This window comes from Hordeum vulgare, chromosome 4H, assembly GCF_904849725.1.
Source record: "Hordeum vulgare subsp. vulgare chromosome 4H, MorexV3_pseudomolecules_assembly, whole genome shotgun sequence".
NCBI lineage: Eukaryota > Viridiplantae > Streptophyta > Magnoliopsida > Poales > Poaceae > Hordeum > Hordeum vulgare.
In genome coordinates, this window is record NC_058521.1 from 62,105 (window position 1) to 77,360 (window position 15,256).

A 15,256-nucleotide genomic window follows, 5' to 3' on the forward strand; every position below is an offset into this window, starting at 1 on the left:
CTCTTTCCACCTTGTGTTTTTCCTTCTCAAACCTTATGGGCCTTAGTGGGAACTTATTCCAGCCCACTAGGGGCTGGTTTATCTCTTCCCATAGCCCATGAGACCCCTTGGGGCGTGACACCCCTCCCGATGGTCCCCGGCACCCCTCCCGGCACTCCCGGTACACTACCGATGAGCCCGAAACTTTTCCGGTAATGCACGAAAACCTTCCGGTAACCAAATGAGGTCATCCTATATATCAATCTTCGTTTCCGGACCATTCCGGAAACCCTCGTGACGTCCGTGATCTCATCCGGGACTCCGAACAACATTTGGTAACCAACCATATAACTCAAATACGCATAAAGCAACGTCGAACCTTAAGTGTGCAGACCCTGCGGGTTCGAGAACTATGTAGACATGACCCGAGAGACTCCTCGGTCAATATCCAATAGCGGGACCTGGATGCCCATATTGGATCCTACATATTCTACGAAGATCTTATCGTTTGAACCTCAGTGCCAAGGATTCATATAATCCCGTATGTCATTCCCTTTGCCCTTCGGTATGTTACTTGCCCGAGATTCGATCATCAGTATCCGTATACCTATTTCAATCTCGTTTACCGGCAAGTCTCTTTACTCGTTCCGTAATACAAGATCCCGTAACTTACACTAAGTCACATTGCTTGCAAGGCTTGTGTGTGATGTTGTATTATCGAGTGGGCCCCGAGATACCTCTCCGTCACACGGAGTGACAAATCCCAGTCTCGATCCATACTAACTCAACGAACACCTTCGGAGATACCTGTAGAGCATATTTATAGTCACCCAGTTACGTTGTGACGTTTGATACACACAAAGCATTCCTCCGATGTCCGTGAGTTATATGATCTCTTGGTCATAGGAACAAATACTTGACACGCAGAAAACAGTAGCAACAAAATGACACGATCAACATGCTACGTCTATTAGTTTGGGTCTAGTCCATCACATGATTCTCCTAATGATGTGATCCCGTTATCAAGTGACAACACTTGCCTATGGCCAGGAAACCTTGACCATCTTTGATCAACGAGCTAGTCAACTAGAGGCTTACTAGGGACAGTGTTTTGTCTATGTATCCACACAAGTATTGTGTTTCCAATCAATACAATTATAGCATGGATAATAAACGATTATCATGAACTAAGAAATATAATAATAACTAATTTATTATTGCCTCTAGGGCATATTTCCAACAGTGATATGGCCAAAGTTGTGATGTTGCATGTATGATGTATGAGATGATCATGTTATTGTAATAGGTTTCACGACTTGCATGTCGATGAGTATGACAACCGGCAGGAGCCATAGGAGTTGTCTTAATTTATTGTATGAGATGCAACGCCATGTGCTTACTACTTTTACTTCATTGCTAACGGTTAGCCATAGTAGTAGTGATAGTAGTAGTTGGCGTGACGACTTCACGGAGACACGATGCTGGAGATCATGATGATGGAGATCATGGTGTCACGCCGGTGACGATGATGATCATGTGATGCCTGAAGATGGAGATCGAAAGAGCAAAGATGATAATGGCCATATCATGTCACTATATGATTGCATTGTGATGTTTATCATGTTTTACATCTTATTGCTTAAAACGACGGTAGCATAATAAGATGATCCCTCTTAAAATTTCGAGAACGTGTTCCCCTAAGTGTGCACCGTTGCGAAGGTTCGTTGTCTCGAAGCACCACGTGATGATCGGGTGTGATAGATTCTAACGTTCGCATACAACGGGTGTAAGCCAGATTTACACACGCGAAACACCTAGGTTGACTCGACGAGCTTAGCATGTACAGACATGACCTCGAATACAAGAGACCGAAAGGTCGAACATGAGTCGTATGGTTGAATACGATCAGCATGAAGTTGCTCACCATGGTGACTAGTCCGTCTCACGTGATGATCGGACACGGGTTAGTCAACATGGATCATGTATCACTTAGATGACTAGAGGGATGTCGATTTAAGTGGGAGTTCATACTTAATTTGATTAAATGAACTTAATTCTCATGAACTTAGTCTAAAAGTTGTCTTTATAAATATTGTAGATGTCCAACGTCAACCTCAACTTCAACGCATTCCTAGAGAAAAACAAGCTGAAAGATGATGGTAGCAACTATGCGGACTGGGTTCGCAACCTGAAGCTCATCCTTGAAGCAGCTAAAAAGGCTTATGTCCTTAATGCGCCGCTAGGTGACCCTCCCGCTCCCGCAGCAGCCCAGGACATTCTAAACGTCTGGCAAGCGCGGAGTGATGACTACTCTCTGGTCAGGCGCGGCATGTTATACAGTTTAGAAACGGGGCTCCAAAGGCGTTTTGAGCAACATGGGGCATATGAGATGTTCCAGGAGCTGAAGCTAGTTTTTCAAGCTCATGCCCGTGTCGAGAGATATGAAGTCTCCGACAAGTTCTTCAGCTGTAAGATGGAGGAGAACAGTTCTGTCAGTGAGCACATACTCAAAATGTCTGGGTTACACGGTCGTCTGACTTCACTTGGAGTCGAACTTCCGGATGATGCTATCATTGAAAAAATCCTCCAGTCTCTCCCACCAAGCTACAAAGGCTTTGTGCTTAACTACAACATGCAAGGGATAGAGAAGACCATTCCCGAGTTGTACTCGATGCTCAAGTCGGCAGAAGTAGAAATCAAGAAGGAGCATCAAGTGTTGATGGTCAACAAGACCACTAGTTTCAAGAAAGGGAGGGGTAAGAAGAACTTCAAGAAGGACGGAAAAGCTGTTGCCGCGCCCGGTAAGCCAGATGCCGGGAAGAAGAAAAAGAACGGACCCAAGCCTGAGACTGAGTGCTTCTATTGCAAGGGAAAGGGTCACTAGAAGCGGAACTGCCCCAAATACTTAGCAGACAAAAAGGCCGGCAACGTTAAAGGTATATATGATATACATGTTATTGATGTGTACCTTACCAGCGCTCGTAGTAGCTCCTGGGTATTTGATACCGGTGCTGTTGCTCACATTTGCAACTCAAAGCAGGAACTGCGGAATAAGCGGAGACTGGCCAAGGACGAGGTGACGATGCGCGTCGGGAATGGTTCAAAGGTCGATGTGATCACCGTCGGCACGCTACCTCTACATCCACCGTCGGGATTAGTTTTAAACCTTAATAATTTTTATTTAGTACCAGCTTTAAGCATGAACATTGTATCAGGGTCTTGCTTAATGCGAGACGGCTACTCATTTAAGTCAGAGAATAATGGTTGTTCTATTTATATGAGTGATATGTTTTATGGTCATGCTCCGCTGGTGAATGGTTTATTCTTGATGAATCTCGATCGTGATGTTACACATATTCATAGTGTGAGTACCAAAAGATGCAAAGTTGATAATGATAGTCCCACATACTTGTGGCACTGCCGCCTTGGTCATATCGGCGTTAAGCGCATGAAGAAGCTCCATACTGATGGACTGCTAGAGTCTCTTGACTTTGAATCATTTGACACATGTGAACCGTGCCTCATGGGCAAGATGACTAAGACTCCATTCTCAGGAATAATGGAGAGAGCAACCGACTTATTGGAAATAATACATACTGATGTGTGTGGTCCAATGAACGTTGAAGCTCGCGGTGGTTATCGTTATGTTCTCACTCTCACCGATGATTTGAGTAGGTATGGGTATATCTACTTGATGAAGCACAAATCTGAGACGTTTGAAAAGTTCAAGGAATTTCAGAGTGAGGTTGAGAATCAATGTGACAGAAAAATTAAATGTCTACGATCTGATCCTGGAGGAGAATATTTGAGTCACGAGTTTGGCACACACCTAAGAAAGTGTGGAATCGTTTCACAACTGACGCCGCCTGGCACACCGTAGCGCAACGGAGTGTCTGAACGTCGTAATCGCACTTTATTAGATATGGTACGATCTATGATGTCTCTCACCGACTTACCGCTATCATTTTGGGATACGCATTAGAAACTGCAGCATTCACTTTAAATAGGGCACCGTCTAAATCCGTTGAGACGACACCGTATGAACTATGGTTTGGCAAGAAACCTAAGTTGTCGGTTCTTAAAGTTTGGGGCTGCGATGCTTATGTGAAGAAACTTCAACCAGAAAAGCTCGAACCCAAAGCGGAGAAATGCGTATTCATAGGATACCCTAAGGAAACTATTGGGTATACCTTCTATCTTAGATCCGAAGGTAAAACCTTTGTTGCCAAGAATGGATCCTTTCTAGAGAAAGAGTTTCTCTCGAAAGAAGTAAGTGGGAGGTAGGTAGAACTTAATGAGGTAATTACGCCCCCTCTCGAACAGGAAAGTAGCGCAGCGCGGGAAATTGTTCCTGTGGCGCCTACACCGACTGAAGAGAAAGTTAATGATGATGATCATGAAGCTTCGGATCAAGTTACTGCTGAACCGCGAAGGTCCACAAGGGTACGCTCCGCACCAGAGTGGTACGGCAACCCTGTGATGAAAATCATGTTGTTAGACAACGGTGAACCTTCGAACTATGAAGAAGCGATGGCGGGCCCAGATTCCAACAAATGGCTTGAGGCCATGAAATCCGAGATAGGATCCATGTATGAGAACAAAGTATGGACTTTGGTGGACTTGCCCGATGACCGGCGAGCCATAGAAAATAAATGGATCTTCAAGAAGAAGACTGATGCAAACGGTAATGTAACCGTTTACAAAGCTCGACTTGTTGCAAAGGGTTTTCGAAAAATTCAAGGAGTTGACTACGAAGAGACTTTCTCTCCCGTAGCGAAGCTGAAATCAGTCCGAATCATGTTAGCAATTGCCGCCTTTTATGATTATGAAATTTGGCAAATGGACGTCAAAACAGCGTTCCTTAACGGGAACCTTAAGGAAGAGTTGTATATGATGCAACCAGAAGGTTTTGTCGACCCTAAGGGTGCTAACAAAGTGTGCAAGCTCCAGCGCTCCATCTATGGGCTGGTGCAAGCATCTCGAAGTTGGAACATTCGCTTTAATGAGGTGATTAAAGCGTTTGGGTTCATACAGGTTTATGGAGAAGCCTGTCTGTACAAGAAAGTGAGTGGGAGCTCTGTAGCTTTCCTCGTACTATATGTGGATGCCATATTATTGATGGGGAATGATATAGAGATGTTGGAGAGCATAAAGTCCTATTTGAACAAGAGTTTTTCAATGAAGGACCTTGGAGAAGCTGCATACATATTAGGCATCAAGATCTATAGAGATAGATCGAGACGCCTCATAGGTCTTTCGCAAAGTACATACCTTGACAAGATATTGAAGAAGTTCAATATGGAAAACTCAAAGAAAGGGTTCTTGTCAGTTTTGCAAGGTATGAGATTGAGTAAGACTCAGTCGCCGACCACGGCAGCAGATAGAGAGAAGATGAGTTCTGTCCCCTACGCTTCAGCCATGGGCTCTCTAATGTATGCCATGTTGTGTACCAAACCTGATATAAACCTTGCCATAAGCTTGGTAGGGAGGTACCAAAGTAATCCCGATGCAGAACACTGGACAGCGGTCAAGAATATCCTTAAGTACCTGAAAAGGACTAAGGAAATGTTTCTCGTTTATGGAGGTGACGAAGAGCTCGTCGTAAAGGGTTACGTCGACGCTAGCTTCGACAAAGATCCGGATGACTCTAAGTCACAAACCGGATACGTATATGTGTTGAATGGTGGGGCAGTGAGCTGGTGCAGCAGCAAGCAAGAAGTCGTGGCAGCATCTACATGTGAAGCGGAGTACATAGCTGCTTCAGAAGCGGCTCATGAAGGAATTTGGATGAAGGAGCTCATCACCGACCTTGGAGTGGTTCCAAGCGCGTCGGGTCCTATGACACTCTTGTGTGATAAAACTGGAGCCATTGCCATAGCCAAGGAGCCCAGGTTTCACCGGAAGACGAAGCACATCAAGCGCCGCTACAACTCCATCCAGGACCATGTCCAGAGTGGAGTGATAGATATTTGTAAAGTACACACGGATCTGAATATTGCAGACCCGTTGACTAAACCTCTTCCAGGAGCAAAACATGATCAACACCATGATGCTATGGGTGTTCGATACATCACAATGTAACTAGATTATTGACTCTAGTGCAAGTGGGAGACTGTTGGAAATATGCCCTAGAGGCAATAATAAAATGGTTATTATCATATTTCCTTGTTCATGATAATCGTCTATCGTTCATGCTATAATTGTATTAACAGGAAACAGTAATACATGTGTGAATGAATAGATCACAATGTGTCCCTAGCAAGCCTCTACTTGGCTAGCTCGTTAGTCAATAGATGATCATGGTTTCCTGATCATGGGCATTAGATGTCATTGATAACGGGATCACATCATTGGGAGAATGATGTGATGGACAAGACCCAATCCTAAGCCTAGCAATAGATCGTATTGTTCGTATGATAATGCTTTTCTAATGTCAAAGTATCTTTTCCTTCGACAGTGAGATTGTGCAACTCCCGGATACCGTAGGAGTGCTTTGGGTGTATCAAACGTCACAACGTAACTGGGTGACTATAAAGGTGCACTACGGGGACCTCCGAAAGTGTCTATTGGGTTGGCACGAATCGAGATCGGGATTTGTCACTCCGTGTGACAGAGAGGTATCTCTGGGCCCACTCGGTAGAACATCATCATGAGCTCAATGTGACTAAGGAGTTAGTCGCACGATGACGTTCTACGGAACGAGTAAGGAGACTTACCGGTAACGAGATTGAACAAGGTATAGGTATACCGATGATCGAATCTCGGGCAAGTTCTATACCGACAGACAAAGGGAATCGTATACGGGATTGATTGAATCCTTGACATCGTGGTTCATCCGATGAGATCATCGTGGAGCTAGTGGGAGCCACCATGGGTATCCAGACCCCGCTGATGGTTATTGGCCAGAGAGGTGTCTCGGTCATGTCTGCCTGTCTCCCGAACCCGTAGGGTCTATACACTTAAGGTTCGACGACGCTAGGGTTATAGGGAATTGTTATACGAGGTTACCGAAAATTGTTCGGAGTCCCGGATGAGATCCCGGACGTCGCGAGGAGCTCCGGAATGGTCCGGAGGTAAAGATTGATATATAGGACGGATGGTTTCGGACACCGGAAGTGTTTCGGGCATCACCGGTAACGTACCGGGACCACCGGAGGTGGTCCCGGGGGACCACCGGAGGGGGCAACGACCCCGGGAGGTAAGGTGGGCCAAGTGGGGGTGGGAACCAGCCCCTAGGTGGGCTGGTGCGCCTCCCCACTCAGCCCATGGCGCAAGGGAAAGAAAAAGGTGGGGCAAACCCTAGGCCAGGTGGGCCTAAGGCCCACCAGTGGGTGCGCCACCCCCTCCTCCCCCTCTGGCCGCCGCACCACCCATCTGGGAGGGCTGCCGCACCCCCTAGGGTGGGAACCCTAGGGGTGGCACCCCCTCTCCCCTTCCCCTATATATAGTGGGCACTTTTGGCCTTTGGAGGACACCATTTTCTCTCTCTCTCTCGGCGCAGCCCTGCTCCTCTCCCTCCTCCTCTCTGCCGGCGCTTGGCGAAGCCCTGCCGGGAGACCTCGTCTCTCCACCGACACCACACCGTCGTGTTGCTGGACTTCTTCCCCAACCTCTCCCTCCTCCTTGATGGATCATGGTGCGGGAGACGTCACCGGGCTGCACGTGTGTTGAACGCGGAGGTGCCGTTGTTCGGCACTAGATCGGAATCGCCGCGAGTACGACTCCATCAACCGCGTTCTAGCAACGCTTCCGCTTAGCGATCTTCAAAGGTATGAAGATGCTCTTACCCCTCTCTCGTTGCTGGTCTCTCCATAGGAAGATCTGAACATGCGTAGGAAATTTTTTGAATTTATGCTACGTTACCCAACAAACCCCCCTTGATCATTCCTATATCGCCTATGTCTTTCTTCCTACTGCTTGCATTAGTATTTTGCTACTGTTGTAGTTAGCTCCTATATCTAATGCATAGCCTATTTTTGATGAACTGCTACTTTCAGTCCTATTCTTTTAATATGCCTAGTATAGGTGGAGCAGTCATCCCCTCTGACCCCGTAGTTCAGTTGCCCCGCTTGTTTTCAAATCTCGATCTCTGATCGACGAGCCAGACCCGACACATCACATACACCCCCCTTCGTTGTACGACGCTACAGAGATACTATCGGGTACCGAGGGTGACACCTCGCTAAGTACTCCTGATGATATCTCTGTAGTATAGCTAGTCGGTCGTGGTTATCGAGGGTGATTCCTCTTTCACCATTCCTGATGAAGCCTGTGTCGTGCAACCCCTCAAGTGTGGGACCCCCGAGGGTGATTCCTCTAAGCCCACCTTGACGGGTACATCGTTCGGAATCCAACGAGGGTGATACCTCGGATTCCCCCCGATGTTACAACCACACAGTTACTCGACCATGTTACTGGGATCATTGGTGATTAGTTGTAAGACGGGTGGATTCCCGTGAGACTGTGTTGATGGCCTAATTAAAATGTTAATGGATTTGGGTATTTGATCTGGGTTGGTCGGAGACCTTTTCGCACTAACCTGCTACGCGGGAAGAATTATGGGTACTCGGCGTCGCGGTATCAGCCGAAGCTTTTCAGATGCCAGCAATGTAGCGGCGCGCGCCCGAGTGGTCCCGAGATGCATCGCTCTTGTGATTAAGGGATGCTAGGACTGACGTCGGCCGCCCACGCCACGTGCAGGAGCGCGAAGGGGAACTGGGCCCACGAACCCTTTGTGCTTAGGAGTTATACCGGCGGGCTGGCCTCTCTGATTAGTCTTAGGTGGGGTTGTGACATGTCGATATTCCGAGGCCGGGCAGGACCCAGAAAAGTATGTCCGGCCAGAGTGTTATCGAGCGTGATGGGACATGTGGTGCACCCCTGCAGGGATGAAAATTAACTATTCGGATAGCCGTGTCCACGGTTACAGGACGACTTGGAGTTGTGCCCCGATCTTTTACAACTACAATTGTTACTTAACTGGAATTAGTTTACCTCGGGATTGCTTCCTCGCAGGGAGTCGAGGGAGGATCTTTAGGCGTGACCTCACTTTAATATTGCTGCAACAGTATGAATATTAATGTTTTACCCGTGTTCTACTCTCGTCTATTGCTGCAAGACCCTGAAGATGCTAGTCTTCGGTAGGACTAGGCCTTCTCTCTCTATTCTCGCATTGCTGCAGTCAGTCCACATATAACACCCCCCTTTCTTGATACTGATGCATATTTAGATTAGTTCTGATGTAAGACTTGCGAGTACTTTGGATGAGTACTCACCGTTGCTTTGCTCCCCCTTTGTCCCCTTGATCCGTTTGCTGCGACCAGATGATGGAGCCCAGGAGTGGAGTTTCCTGCCGACGCCTGCCGCCCCGATGGTGTCATCTTCGTGGAGGCCGCTGTTGATCAGGAGTAGTTAGGAGGTTCCCAGGCAGGAGGCCTCGCCTCGTTCGATCGTTGTATCTTTTGTGCTAGCCTTCTCTAAGGCACCCCATGTTTTATCTCTGTACTCAGATATTGTTGCTTCCGCTGACTCGTGTGTTTATCGAGCTTTCGTATTCTAGCCCTCGAGGCCGCTGGCTTGTAATATGAAGCTGATGTTATTTTATTTGTGTCTAGAGTTGTGTTGTGATATCTTCCTGTGAGTCTTTGGGTTTGATCGTACGCATTTGCGTGTATGATTAGCGTACGATTAAACCGAGGGCGTCACAAGTTGGTATCAGAGCCAACTGCCTGTTGGTAGCCCCCTTTCCAACTCCTTGGCCGAAGTTGAGTCTAGTGTTTGAAAAACTTTACTAACACTGATGTTGTGGCTTACGGGCCCACATCTCAATTGGGTGGTATTAGTATCTTTTACTCCTTTCCTATACTCTGGGCTCTGCTCTCTCTTCTCTTTCGGGTTAAAGATTTTACTAACTCTAACATTAGGTTCGCATAAATATTTCCTCCCGAGGAATCTCGTATTCCAGACGATGGCATGATCCATCAGAAGACTCCGAAGTTACTCCCTGATGTTATCTCGAGTACTTGTGCCCATCGCTCTTGCGATTTCCCTTCCTCCGTCAACCACTATGGATGACTACATATACAAACGTCGTTCATACCTTCTTCTCCAATTGCTCTTACTTTACGAGAGGCAATGAATTTTCTTATCGGGGATTCGTCCATCATTAGTTGTCTTGGGTTTTGAGAGTTCTTCGAATTACTAATTGATCTTTTGGAATCCCCTGTAGCCTATTGCTTTTGACCTTTTCCACCTGCTTGTGTTAGGGTTAAATCCATATGTCTAGCCGCATTCATTAAATTCCTTTGTGAATTTCCTCTGATCTCATCGATTCTACTTTTGTGTGAATACACACAATCATTTGTTGATACTTATGAATTATCTTCCGTCTTAGACGTCCTTCCAGATAGAACTGGTTCGCGACAAATCAACTTCGATTGATTGTCCATCTAAGTCCCTTCAACTTACTTGTGGTTGATCGGAGTATCTGATTATGATACACCAACCTGGAAATCCTAATTTCTTTGGCAATTAAATATCAGCCTTTTTCAGATGTTTTATAATCCGATGCCTTCGTTTTACCCCCTCTGGTTGAGTACCGTTACTCACATCATGTCCTTTGTGGATTGCCAGGACCATTGCTGGGTTACTAAGCGACGGCATCCCTCTGCATTCAAAAATTCTTGTGATAGTGTTCCACTGATACATAATGTCATTGGTAAATTGTGTCTTCTCCCTCTGATGAGTTGTACCCTACGCTTTTGTCAGCCATGCCCTTCAAGCATGTGTTAATTTCTCTTGGAGTGTATGGTATATGTTCCTAAGATGCCTCGATGGGTTGAACCTATGCCTTCCTAAATCAATATGACCCGAAGAGTTTTCTCGAGTCTTACTCTTCTGGTGTTATGCCGGTTATTCTTTCAAAGCTACAATCGATCAAAGGCGAGGAATAAATGGCAGGTGATGCATTGATGAAGTGGGAGTCGACCTTGAACTTTGTGTTCATGCCCATGGAAACAACGTTGATCCTACCATACAAACTCCTCGTAACAATAATCAATAATTCTATGATTTGATCTGGTATCTGTAGTTTGGTACCTTACAACCGTGGTTCCGACCATGTTGTCCTACCTTGATTTCATTCTTAGACGAGTTAAAGTACTTGTCTTATTCAGATCAATACATCGGTCTAGGCCTTAAGGTTGATCTACCTCCGAGTATTATTCCTTGTGGCTCGAAGATATCACAGAGCTATGTAACTTATCGTGAGCTCCTCGTCAACTATGATATTTTCATTAATTCCAGTTTCCTCGTGTTTGAGTTGTTGGACACACGAGTACATCGATAACTGAATCGAGTACACATTGCAATTCAACAACTCGTAGTAATCTTCCTTGCTTCGAGTTTGTACTCGATCATGTCATTCCAAGCTGCTAAGCTACATCATCATCGTCATGTTGGAGATCGACCATGCTATTTATACCCTTCACCCCTGGAACACATTTCCAACTGTGCGTTAAGCTCACATCGAGCTTTTCACATCATGTTGGTTGTCTCGAAAGGCAATCTCAATTTTTAAGCTAGCAGTCTTAACTGTGATTCCGACAACCTCTTGCTTCATCATTCCCTTGCTTGTTGTCGTCGCTGACGGTTACATCTTCGTGAGGCTTCTCGACAAATGTGTCGTGATCACCATCAGCATTCTGAGCTCTTGCAGGATATCAACCAAATGCATGATGAGGAATACCAACCTTGCCCCCTTGATGAATTGTATTATCATCATCCTTCCTTGCATTCCCTCCAACACAAACGTGTTCATGTTTTGTGTTGTCCTTCAAGTTCCTTGCTATTCAGCTTATGTTATCTTCTACCTTGGAGTATTACTATTACTTTTCTGTCAAGAATGCTGTGAGCATCATTGCACCTCTTAAGAATTCTTGATATAGTAATACCTCTCACCATCACCATTGATTTCTTGGTCCAGAGTTGTTTCAAACCGGACTACCGACAAGTGAACTCTGATGTGTGATTCCAATACTTTTGTCAACCCTATCACCTTGAGGTTAATAACAGATTGTTTCCTCCTTAGTGTGTTGGGTGTTGACTCATCATGTTAGCATTGGTCGTGCTACTCATTCCGTGTTCCCGAGTGCACCCTTTGACCAATGTTTAATTGTTGTTGATCCCTCGAGCATGCGACATTATACCATTAGACTTTACAAATGCTATCTCCTCGATATTATAAAACTTGAAAATTCGTATGTGTCAAAATCTTGAGGGATTGTTGCTGAACCCATCGGTCGCACCCTCAAGTTCTCCATGGTTCGTGATGAAGCTTTTGAAAGCACTATCTTTGTGCCTAGCTCATGGCGGATATGTTTGATATAAGAAGTGTTTTCCCAAAGTTCACGTGCACTCTTTCCGCCGTGAATATGTGAAACTTTTGTTTCGCTTCCTCTTGGGAAATACCAAATCATTCATGCATGAGCGAAGTGTTATATGTTTTGATGATTTGCTATTCTCACTGCATATAACTTGCTCAGCACGCCAAACTATTGACTAATTTGATCAAGGAAAAGAAGTTCTTTCATAAGAGCTAATCCAGACTTACACATGGAACCTTGTCATCCTCGATGATGGTTCCCAAAATGAGAACCCAGTTGCCTTTTGAGATAAGAATTTCACGTGGGCACGAATGTCTTGACATGGTGTTCATGTGCCTTACAATCGCACTCATATTTCAAGATTTGCTTGTGTAGTTCACATCATGAGAATCTTGCGTCTTCATTTTTCTTCTCACGCATTTTGAGTCTGAGGTGTCCCGACACCAATCAGATCTGAACCTCGGGCAGATATGATGGTTGGAACATTTTCCAATAATTATAACTTTGGTCTTAGGTAATCTGGTGCAGTGATGTCTTGTCTGGCACACCGGGCCGAAGGACCGATTGTTATAAATTCTTCCATATGAAAGGTTCACCATCTTCCATGCGAAGAATATATGACTTATGTCATAAGTTGCTCCTCCTGAATCCTCTTTGTATTCCCATAAGTCTGACCTTCATCTGATGACCATGTCGATACTACCCCGAAGCATGGATGTGGCACTTCAAATTTCAACAGGAACATTGGAAGCGCAATGCTAAATTGTTTCTGATCAAATATCCAGACCGCGTGGTATGGGTAATCATAAAGGTTCTTCTTGACTCTTTATCAAAATGGTTATGTACTGGATGACCTATCATGTATACCATACTCTATGATTTCCTCGGGAATGGTATACTCTAATACTTGTGTGTGTGAACACATTCTAATTCCCATTGACCTTTTTGACCTTTCTTGTGGCATAACTTATCTAAGCAGTGTTAATTCCTTGTTTAGCTATAAACCTTGGTGTACAACTCTGTCAGTAAGACCGTGTTACTATTGTGGATAACATTTCGGTAGCCGCCGGTGGACGAGAACCTTGCCTATTGGTCCGCCTCGTTTCAACGAGCAGGAAAATGGTTATGATCGTCTCCCGCCCTTGGTACCGACGTTCTTGCCAACAAACTGACAGGTTATCCTCTGGCATGTTTTGCTACCAAAACCGAATAATATGTCACCCCTCTACCTATTCTTGGCCCACATGGTGGACCCATAACCCAAAGTTCCACAGGATTGAAACCTGACTCTCCTGTACATCATTTGACTCCAAGGTATCCTTTGCACTTGACTCGTATGTAATTCTCGAGCCACCGTTCAGCGGACCGATCACTCTCCGGTCCAGATATTATCCAACATGTGGAAGATCAAGTCCGCATTATTCATGAGAATCTGAAGTCTACTCAGTCTCGTCAGAAAAGTCAGTATGACCGTCATCATCACGATATGGTCTATCAACCTGGCGAAAAGACATATCTTTCTATCACACCAATGAGAGGCGCACACCATTTTGTAATCAAGGGCAAGTTAGCTCCTCGCTATATTGGTCCTTTCATTGTTCTTCAAAGGCGTGGAAAAGTGGCTTATCAATTGGAACTGCCGACGAACCTTTCTCAGGTTCACGATGTCTTCCATCTGTCTCAGCTCCACCGTAGTTTCAAGGATCCTATTCGAGCAGCGGATCATGATATTCTTGAGCTGCAACAAGATCTCTCTTATAAAGAGCATCCGGTCCGTATTCTCGACCAAACTGAACGTAAGATTCGTCGTAAAGTCACCAAGTTCCTTAACGTGCAGTGGTCGAATCATTCTGAAGATGATGCCACTTGGGAATGTAGGGGAACGTCGCATGGGAAACAAAAAATTTCCTACGCGCACGAAGACCTATCATGGTGATGTCCATCTACGAGAGGGGATGAGTGATCTACGTACCCTTGTAGATCGTACAGCAGAAGCGTTAGTGCACGCGGTTGATGTAGTGGAACATCCTCACGTCCCTCGATCCGCCCCGCGAACAATCCCGCGATCAGTCCCACGATCTAGTACCGAACGGACGGCACCTCCGCGTTCAGCACACGTACAACTCGACGATGATCTCGGCCTTCTTGATCCAGCAACAGAGACGGAGAGGTAGAAGAGTTCTCCGGCAGCGTGACGACGCTCCGGAGGTTGGTGATGACCTTGTCTCAGCAGGGCTCCGCCCGAGCTCCGCAGAAACGCGATCTAGAGGAAAAACCGTGGAGGTATGTGGTCGGGCTGCCGTGGAAAAGTCGTCTCAAATCAGCCCCAATACCTCCGTATATATAGGTGGGAGGGAGGGGACCTTGCCTTGGGGCTCAAGGAGCCCCAAGGGGGTCGGCCGAGTCCAAGGGGGGAAGACTCCCCCCCCCCAAACCGAGCTGGACTTGGTTTGGTGGGTGGGAGTCCTTCCCTTCCTTCCCACCTCCCTTTTTTTTCTTTCTCTTTGATTTTTATCTCTATGGCGCATAGGGCCCTTTTGGGCTGTCCCACCAGCCCACTAAGGGCTGGTGCGCCACCCTTATGGCCTATGGGCTTCCCCGGGGTGGGTTGCCCCCCCCCCCTCGATGAACTCCCGGAACCCATTCGTCATTCCCGGTACATTCCCGGTAACTCCGAAAACCTTACGGTAATCAAATGAGGTCATCCTATATATCAATCTTCGTTTCCGGACTATTCCGGAAACCCTCGTGACGTCCGTGATCTCATCCCGGGACTCCGAACAACATTCGGTAACCAACCATATAACTCAAATACGCATAAAACAACGCCGAACCTTAAGTGTGCAGACCCTGCGGGTTCGAGAACTATGTAGACATGACCCGAGAGACTCCTC